Source organism: Sander lucioperca, chromosome 5, assembly GCF_008315115.2.
Source record: "Sander lucioperca isolate FBNREF2018 chromosome 5, SLUC_FBN_1.2, whole genome shotgun sequence".
Classification (NCBI taxonomy): domain Eukaryota; kingdom Metazoa; phylum Chordata; class Actinopteri; order Perciformes; family Percidae; genus Sander; species Sander lucioperca.
Window position 1 is genome coordinate 29,712,735 of NC_050177.1, and position 10,520 is coordinate 29,723,254.

Genomic DNA, 10,520 nt, shown 5'->3' on the forward strand with positions numbered 1-10,520 from the left:
TGACCGGTCGCTCTTAAAGGACACACAGCTGGATTCAGGTTCAGGTTCAGGTTCAGGTTCAGGTTCAGGTTCAGGTTCAGGAGACTCTGGTCTCTGCTGGGTCCTGATAGAAAAACACATTTATTCAGGGTCACATGTTCAGTTAAAGTCTCCGTGCATAAAATATAATATTAATATGAATATGTCTGTAGGCCTAATTATTAACAATTAAATGCCAATAATGCTTTACTTTCTGTCCAAAACTCAATAAAAATATCTTTTGAAATCAGAATTTAAAATCTAAATATAATATTTCAAAATGTTGTCTAAACAGAAAGATATTTTGTGTGAGACAGTAAATCATTTTACAAAATATTCTCATTTCAGTCATCAACTACAATAATTTCTTTCCACAAAATTACAAAAAAAAACAAAAAACAACCCAGACGGGACGTAGTTCCATCCAATGAGACTCGTTCCAGTTTGCTGGATGTTCACAACTCACCTCAATCTTCTTCTTAACATTTCAATTTCACTTTCCATTGCAATTCGCTCCTTCTGCCATTCAAGTCTCTCCATCAATCCTCTCTCCTCCATTTCAAGTAGCCTCTCCTCCATTTCTATTATCCGCTCCCTTACAGGTCTTTTTTTAAAGTAGCGGTGGCTCCATGGACCGGTTAGTTTTCATGGACAGCTGGGTTCAGGTTCAGGTTCAGGTTCAGCAGGGTCTGGTCTCTGATGGGTCCTGTTAGAAAGAGAGGAAGACCACTTTTTAATCTCCAGTAAGAGAAGCTGCTGGAGAAACTAGAAGCTATCAAGCAGGAAATAAAGTCTGAATCTCTTGACTGAATGATTTCTGCTCTCTGCTCATCCTGCTCTGTCATTCATTATCTTTCTGGGAGAACAGGAACATTGGAAAGACTCCAGGACTAATGTCATCTTTCTGTCCTCTAATGGAGACAAGACTCCATTATGACAATCAATCTCACCTTTCTGTCCTGGGCATCCTCCTGTCATTTTATCCTGGGGCCTCATTTATAAAACTGTGTGTAGATTCTATTCTGAAAGATTTTGTGCGCCAAAAAGTCAGAATTTTAGTACGCAAGAACAAAATTCTGGTTTATAACACCTTGCGGATATGACTCATGCGGTCCTCCCATATTGTTATAAATATGGACGTGCGTTACCTTATGCGGTCGTGCACGAGCCTCACGCCCCTCCCAAGGTCCTCCCATATTTGTCCTAATAAGGTCCATGTTAATCAATCAATGAATATAGCAGCCTTGTATAGAAGCCCTTGATGACCAATCATGAAACGGAAGAATGGGGAAAAAACCTGATTCAGTGATTGTGAGATGGAGGTGCTCCTAACAGAGGTAGAACATCCAAACTAAATCCTGTTTGGAGGCCTTAACCCTTGTGTGGTGTTCATATGTTTGTTACACAGCCTTAATACTTAACAGATTTATTATTTACCCCTGTGAGATCACATTAATGATCATATGATCATTTTCGTTTTTTGTGAGAAAACAAGGAAATTCAAATATAAAAAAGGTAAAAAATAGAAACAAGATGTTTGATCATTATTGGTGCTTATTTCTTAGAACTTAATCAGAACAGGTGAAAGTGATTGAAATGTAACATTTTTTTAACTTTGTGTGGGAATAGCAGGTTCAGACAGACAACATTCACACAGACACACACACACACACACACACACACACACACACACACACACACACACACAGCAGGCCCAGTTAGGAGGAGGACACAGTTAAGTTTCATAGTACAGTTACACTGGGGTCCAGTAGACCTGAACACCTCATATGTAATAGTTATGTGTGTGTGTGGGGGGGGGGGTGTACCGTGTGCAGTCATTGAAAATAAGTTATTTTTTATGTTCTTCCAGCCCGGTCTCACGGCAGTTCGTGTAAATGTCACGTTATTTGAATCTATTGATTCATGTTCACGGGGACGTTTTTCTCGTTTTTACGTGGTGGACAGCACGAAAATGTGGAGTTTATTTGTGTATTTTAATGGGAAGCATATTTCGTGTCCACAACACGAAAATGTTACGGAGTAGTATAAAAAGCCGAAAATCCACGTAGGGAGGTTGGTCGGGGTGATGGATGGGTCAAACAACACAGGACTTTCACCTGGGCGATCGGGGATCGCGTCCCGCGTGTGGGCCTTTGTTTCCCGGGGATCGCGTCTTTTGTCCCGTGTGTTATTGTGGCACGTCCCCCGTCCCCCGCGGCCGTCTCCCGGCGTGTAAGGCACCCTTTTCCCATCCCGTTATTGTAGCGCGTCCCCAGCGGGCCGCCTTGCCTTCGTTTCCCAGCCGTCTCCCGGTGTCCTTTCCCCGAGAAAATAACGTGACATTGACACGTAAAAAACGAGAAAAACGTCCCCGTGAATCAATCAATAGATACAAATAACGTGACATTTACACAAACTGCCGTGAGACTGGGCTGGTTCTTCACAGACAATGAGCCAAGGCCGATGAGTTAAAGAAGAAATAATAAATAGCAGCCGGGCGCTGCGACCGGCTCTGGGTCGGCTTGGAAAGAACGGGATTGTTGGGTTCAGGAAAACAAAAACTGGGTTGGGTTCAGAAAACGGGGGTACCATCGGAGTTCACTAAAACACAGTCTACAAAACCTTGGGAGCATTACGCACGATCACATGCATGGTCAAAAGGTTGCGGAAAACTGGGCACATTTTACGCATGGAAATTCTTTATGAATCCCAACTTTAGCGAGGAATGTTGCGACAGCAAATTTCACCCTGCTTTACGCAACAGAACATTCCTCTCCTGTTTATAAAATTAAGGACATGAATACACTCCTCCTCCTCCACACATCACTACAACAGTAACAGAGGCATTTAGGTCTCTACATTTTATTCTGAAAGGTTCCAGAGGAAAAATAACAGTGGTGTCATTTTTGTTTAATGTAGACACTCCTTTATAATTATATCAGCTCTTTAAAGGTGCCATAGTGGAGAAATGTAGTCTTGAAATATAACACAGACTCAACCTTGATGACTCAACTCAGACTCGAACACTGGGGACTCGAGACTCGACTCTGAATCTCTCTAATTGGTGACTCCACTACACCACTGGTGTGAAGTAATGAAATTGCACAGAATTTCAATATGCTGGAGAAACTAGAAGCTATCAAGCAGGAAATAAAGTCTAAATCTCTTCACTGAATGATTTCTGCTCTCTGCTCATCCTGCTCTGTCATTCATTATCTTTCTGGGAGAACAGGAACATTGGAAAGACTCCAGGACTAATGTCATCTTTGCACAGAACATTCCTGTCTGGTTCATAAAAATTAAGGACATGAAGACACTTCTCCTCCTCCTCCACACATCACTACAACAGTAACAGAGGCATTTAGGTCACTACATTTTATTCTGAAAGGTCCCAGAGGAAACAGTAGAGTCCTGTTGTGTCTGACTTTACGCTGGTGGAGACGACGGTTTGTTTTCTGACAGCAGGAGAAAGGAAATAACTAGAGGCCATCTTATGATGGATTCACACCGGCCAAATCAGGCCAGGGGCTTAAAGTTGGCCCTCCTACTTCCTCCCCTCCTACTTCCTCCCCCCTTGCTCAGACCCCCCCCATCTTCAACTCGGCCTTCATTTAGATCTCAGCTACACAGCTGTAAAGTTTCCTGACTGCAGCCTCACGGTTGTGACAGACAGACGTATAAACACCTGGCAAAGTATTTAAAACCTCCTCTGTAGTAGTTCATGTTACAACATGGAGATTTATCTTCAACACAAGAGTCGTCCAAACTTTCTCAGGAAATAAGAAGAGAAGTAGAAACATTATATTTAACTTTACAGAGCCAGAAACTAACCCTGAAGAGACCAAAGACTAACGTGTTGTTAAAGTATCAAACAGCAACTTACAGTTTCTCACACACACACACACACACACACACACACACACACACACACACACACACACACACACACACACAGGATCTATAAGACAGAAATAAAGGATCTATAAGACAGAAATAAAGGATCTATAAGACAGAAATAAAGGATCTATAAGACAGTAACTCGGCCAGATACCCACACAACATGGCGGTGGATCTTTGTGAATAAGACTCCAGTTTTAATTCATCCCAAGTCCAGTTGTGTTGGTTTCTCTGCAGCTTTCTGCTCTTAAACTAAACTAACCACAGCTGGAGTTCACCAGTCAAACGTTACAGACATTAGAGTTAAATTACCTTCAGCTGGAGCTTCACACGGAGAGAAAAAGCTGCGACACTAAATCTGGAAAGTGAAAGTAAACTTTAAACAGGAAACAAGAGCAGTGGCGGTTCTAGAGGGGGGGGCAAGGGTCCCCCCGTTATATTAAGCCTCGACCCCCCCTCTGGCCCCCCTAACTGTGGCAAATACTTTAATACATCTTTATCACCAAAAAGGGATATTATTGATGTGCAGTGATATATGAAATGTAGGTTAACACAGATTGAGTATTCTTGTGTTTATTGTTATATGTTTATCAGTCTTTGGAGAACCAAACCTATGGGGGGATTAATATATTTGGTTCCCCTGAAATCACATGTGACCCCAGCCTGGCCCCTCCATTTGAAATGGTCTAGAACCGCCACTGAACGGCCAGAGAGGCGCAGCATTACCAAATATAGGAAATAATAAATGGAACTTCTGACAGTTAACATGTAATAACAAATATAATAGAGTTGTTTTTAAATCTAAAGAATGTTTTGATTATAACAGAGGATGGCGTGTTGAGAGTACACACAGACTCCAGGGTGTTTAAAGATGTTTGTCCTGAATTCATTTAAAAACAATGAGACCGGGGGGGCCTCTAGCTCACCCAGTAAGAGCAGCATGTTGGCTGAGTCCTGCAGCGGCGCCGGTTCAAATCTGACCTGCTGCCCTTTGCTGCGTGTCGCCCTCCCATCTCTCTCCCCCTTTCATATCTATCCTCTTTCACTATAATAAAGGGAAAAGCCCCAAAAAAATAATCTTTAAAAAAACAATGAGACCGTTGGCTGGTTGGTTTACTCCAACATTCATCCAGACGCCTAACTGCACTAGTTGGAACAATATACAATACTTAATATAATATAATACTAAATCACAATATCAGTAACGTTATCTCCAAATAACAATATTTCCATCGGCTGTTCTTCAGTGGAAAGTTTATATTCACTGTACCAACGGTGCCTTTATACTCACATAACACATACACTAAATGGGGGTATCTGCCATTTTTACAAATATATACTAAAGTAAATAATACATTCTGTTTAAAAAAAATAAATGTTTATTAAGTATTACAAAATGAATACATAAAATGTATTAAATTGTAATTTATAAAGTAGGGTGAGTGTGTAAGATAAAAACATAGAAATTAAACTAATAAAATCTGTAAAGATGTTTTAATGTGTGAATATGTGTTGTGGAGCTCTGCTTGTAGTTCCTGATGATGTCACCAGAGGGCGCCATGATGTCATCACCAGCTCAGAGATGCTGTTTCTGAATTAGATTAGATTCAACTTTATTGTCATTGTGCAGAGCACAAGTACAAAGACAACAAAATGCAGTTTACATCCAACCAGAAGTGCAAAAAAAAGCAGAAAAGTGCAATGTGATATACAAAGTATAGACAGGTGGTGCATCGGCAGGACATGAAATATAGTGCAGTGTTATAAGAGCAGAATAAATATGGCTATGTAATATGAACAATGTATGAACAACATTTACAGATGTATGTGCAACGTAGTAGCAGTGACATTATAATAGTAGTAAGAATAATATAGATATATGCAGTGTACCGTGTGGTCCTGTGGATGTTTTAATGTGGATTAAGACGAGGAGATTTAGAAGAGCGTCGAGCTACGGCTTCATCCTGAGGAAACCTACAACATTTTATAACTTAAATTCGTGCATACTAATATATCTGAATGCAGGAATTTAGACGTCAGAAGTTTGTTCTCGCCACTGTTGCACCAAATGATTGCTGAGAGTGTGGTCTACACCTCCTCTAACTGTAGAGGGTCCTGATTAGGATTGGACTCTACTTCCTGTTGGAGGAGTGCCAGCTCATAGTGACCAGTTCCATATTATGGTGCTTACCCACTGCTAGAAGCAGCTCTACTCGGCTCGGCTCTGCTCGGCCGCTGGTGCCCCGTCCTCCTTTTTCCATTGCAGATTTAGTACCGCGTGGCTGGTCGTCATAGCGACACCGCAGAAACTGCCATGACCTGACGCGACACACACACAGAACGTTGTTTTTGCTAGAAAACACATTTAGTTTCTAAAGAAGCTGGAGGCAGCAAAAAAAACACACAGCTGGCTACACTGGCATGTTGTCTCCACATCAGTCCTGTCAGTGAACAGACCGACCGACACTAACTGCTGCTGACAGCTTTCTGATCTTCATCACAAGAGTCCTTCACACGTTCTCAGGAAATAAGAAGTGAAGTAGAAACATTATATTTAACATCACAGAGCCACAAACTAACCCTGAAGAGACCAAAGACTAACTGGGCAGAAACATCACAATTAGATATTTTCCCCACATGGTTGAGTCCTAATGTCCAGATAACTAACGTGGAGAGAAAACTACGTAGACATAGGCAGGATTTATGGGGCGCTTTTTAGAAGATTTGGTTCCTTTTTTAAGGTTTTTGTTGCTTTTTTCAGAGTTTTAGTCGCCTTTTTGGAATAATTTTTGACAATTTTTGACTTTTTTTCCCGATATTTTAGCCCAAAGTCCACAGAGGCAGCCTGGCTGGTAACTGATCTTGATCAGAGCAGCTGGAAATGATGATTACATTTCATTGGACAATTGTGTTGTATAATGACAATAAAGCCGAACCTTGAACACACACACAGACACACACACACACACACACACACACACACACACACACACACACACACACACACACACAGACACACACACACACACACACACACACATACACAGACACACACACACACACACACACACACACACACAGACACACACACACACACACACACACACATACACAGACACACACACACACACACACAGACACACACACACACACACACACACACACAGCAGGCCCAGTTAGGAGGACGCAGTTAACTTTCATAGCACCTACAGTTATTACACTCGAACACCTCATATGTAATAGTTATGTGTAGGGTCAGGGTTGAAGAAAAAAGGGTTAAGAAATAATAAACAGCATAATCTTTCTTCATTATTAAAATTTAGAGTGTGCTCACATCAACAAATTCTCACTCCCATCTTGTAAAATATGGACGTTTGGTCAGGTGCCTTTGTTGTTCTTATTGACGCTAACAGGTTAAGAGTAGGTTCACCACCACAATAAAAAGGCAGCATGAATGGAGCCATGATTCTACGATTCACCATGGTAACAACCACAAACAAACGGGTCGGCGGAAATACTCATGTGCACATACAGAGAGTTAAAAAAAAACAACACAGCGGCTGCTGCAAAAGAGAGACAATTTGCGTGGGAGAAAATTGCTAAAGTAAATGCATATATTCCATCATAGTGTATATCATATTTTATCATAAGGATAGCCTAATATTACTGGTGAAGTGGTATTGAACCTATAATCTATTTCATTTAGGTGCAATCCTGCGGACGAAAAAGTCTTAGTCCTACTAATCCCATTCTGAGGCTGCAGCACCATCATTATCAGAATTATAATCCATAATCTTTTATATCAAAGGGTTTACATCATTCACCTGCAATACTGTGGAACTCCTTTTAAAAACGTTTAAAACAGGTTTCAGAGCGAGTCACACTCTTCTGACGGCGCTTTGCTACATTGGCTTTACTACAATGCTCCGCATCACCAAAAAGACAAATGCCGTTTGCAAAAAAAACATAATGCGACAGAAATAATCTGCTGGGATGTAAGAGCGTAGATGGGTGACGTTAGTGATAGTAGGAAGGATGAGGTTATGTAGTCTAGGCTACATAACTGATCGACTGGGAAGAAAAACGATACCGCTCTAATAGGAAGTTGTCTAAAAATTAAAATGTCGGGGCTCAATATCATCTCCCGACGTATGTTTAACTCTGTGAAGTAAAGCAGCTTCTTCATCAATGGGATTGTAGACAAAAGGAAATGCCATGTTTTGAGAAATAAAACGTTTTATAGTCTGCCTAACACGGTTAATAAACCAACATATTTATTTTTATTCATGCTGATAACAAACTGGTCTAAAATGCGCCTGATACAGACTGAATGAATGAATGAGGAAATGAGAGAGGGCTGTGTCAGAGGGAGGAGACTGAGAGAAGAAAACCTGCTCCCGACCAGGTTAGGTTCACAGGCTCAGTTACCATAGTAACTGACTCTGAGGTTAAGTTACCATAGTAACTGAGTCTGAGGTTAAGTTACCTCTCTTTCTGTTACTTTTCTTTCCTCGTTACCTACTTTATTTAGCTCCTGTGTTTCCTTGTTACCTAGTTTATTTAGCTCCTGTGTTTCCTCGTTACCTAGTTTATTTAGCTCCTGTGTTTCCTCGTTACCTACTTTATTTAGCTCCTGTGTTTCCTCGTTACCTACTTTATTTAGCTCCTGTGTTTCCTCGTTACCTAGTTTATTTAGCTCCTGTGTTTCCTCGTTACCTACTTTATTTAGCTCCTGTGTTTCCTCGTTACCTACTTTATTTAGCTCCTGTGTTTCCTCGTTACCTACTTTATTTAGCTCCCGTGTTTCCTCGTTACCTACTTTATTTAGCTCCTGTTTCCTCGTTACCTAGTTTATTTAGCTCCTGTTTCCTCGTTACCTAGTTTATTTAGCTCCTGTGTTTCCTCGTTACCTAGTTTATTTAGCTCCTGTGTTTCCTCGTTACCTAGTTTATTTAGCTCCCGTGTTTCCTCGTTACCTACTTTATTTAGCTCCCGTGTTTCCTCGTTACCTACTTTATTTAGCTCCCGTGTTTCCTCGTTACCTAGTTTATTTAGCTCCTGTGTTTCCTCGTTACCTAGTTTATTTAGCTCCTGTGTTTCCTCGTTACCTACTTTATTTAGCTCCTGTGTTTCCTCGTTACCTACTTTATTTAGCTCCTGTGTTTCCTCGTTACCTAGTTTATTTAGCTCCTGTGTTTCCTCGTTACCTACTTTATTTAGCTCCTGTGTTTCCTAGTTACCTACTTTATTTAGCTCCCGTGTTTCCTCGTTACCTACTTTATTTAGCTCCTGTGTTTCCTCGTTACCTACTTTATTTAGCTCCCGTGTTTCCTCGTTACCTACTTTATTTAGCTCCTGTTTCCTCGTTACCTAGTTTATTTAGCTCCTGTTTCCTCGTTACCTAGTTTATTTAGCTCCTGTGTTTCCTCGTTACCTAGTTTATTTAGCTCCTGTGTTTCCTCGTTACCTAGTTTATTTAGCTCCCGTGTTTCCTCGTTACCTACTTTATTTAGCTCCCGTGTTTCCTCGTTACCTACTTTATTTAGCTCCCGTGTTTCCTCGTTACCTAGTTTATTTAGCTCCTGTGTTTCCTCGTTACCTACTTTATTTAGCTCCTGTTTCCTCGTTACCTAGTTTATTTAGCTCCTGTTTCCTCGTTACCTAGTTTATTTAGCTCCTGTGTTTCCTCGTTACCTAGTTTATTTAGCTCCTGTGTTTCCTCGTTACCTAGTTTATTTAGCTCCTGTTTCCTCGTTACCTACTTTATTTAGCTCCTGTGTTTCCTCATTACCTAGTTTATTTAGCTCCTGTGTTTCCTTGTCTGTTGTCAGATCGTTTTGTGTCCTTGCCCTGTCAGTTAGTGTGTGTTCATGTGTGTTTCCCTGTGTCAGCTGACACACACACACACATAGAGACACACACACACACACACACACACACACACACACACACACACACACACACACACACACACACACAGCCTTTAGAAATGAGTTCAAACACTTTCATTATGTTCAACTTTCTCTGAAACAAAACGAAATTTAAATGGTTTAAAAAGTATATTATATTATATATATATATATATATATATATATATATATATATATATATATATATATATATATATATATATTAAACGTTACAGACGAGTTAAATTACCTTCAGCTGAGCTTCACACGGAGAGAAAAAGCTGCGTCACAAACTTTGGGAAGTGAAATTAATCTTTAAACAGGAAACAAGAAGAAACGCCCAGAGAGGGACAGCATCAAACTAACCCAAAGTTCACAGTCTGAATCAAACTGTGTGTGTGTGTTTCTGTGTGTGTGTCTCTATGTGTGTGTGTGTGTGTGTCTCTATGTGTGTGTGTGTGTGTGTGTGTTTCTGTGTGTGTGTGTGTCTCTATGTGTGTGTGTGTGTGTGTGTGTGTGTCTCTATGTGTGTGTGTGTGTGTGTGTGTGTGTGTGTGTGTGTGTGTGTGTGTGTGTGTGTGTGTGTGTGTGTCTGTGTGTGTGTGTGTGTGTGTGTGTGTGTGTGTGTGTGTGTGTGTGTGTGTGTGTGTGTGTGTGTGTGTGTGTGTGTGTGTGTGTGTGTGGCTTGTGCAGAAT

General features: G+C 40.8%; 1 protein-coding gene and 1 long non-coding RNA gene across 3 annotated transcripts in view; both read right to left on the bottom strand.

Annotated features, from left to right (window-relative positions):
* Positions 1 to 10,520, bottom strand: part of LOC116034886 (NLR family CARD domain-containing protein 3-like) — a 972,843-nt gene that overhangs the window by 627,108 nt on the left and 335,215 nt on the right. The window lies entirely within an intron of this gene.
* LOC118495145 overlaps positions 670 to 10,520 on the bottom strand; it is a 19,133-nt gene continuing 9,282 nt past the window's right edge. Inside the window, exons 1-3 of one of the 2 annotated variants that reach the window (XR_004897468.1) lie at positions 4,228 to 4,394; positions 4,074 to 4,182; positions 670 to 724 (exon numbers count right to left, since the gene is read on the bottom strand). This is a non-coding gene — a long non-coding RNA (uncharacterized LOC118495145). Of the gene's footprint in view, positions 725 to 4,073; positions 4,183 to 4,227; positions 4,395 to 10,520 lie in introns of those variants that run through there. The other variant, XR_004897469.1, reaches the window with a different exon arrangement.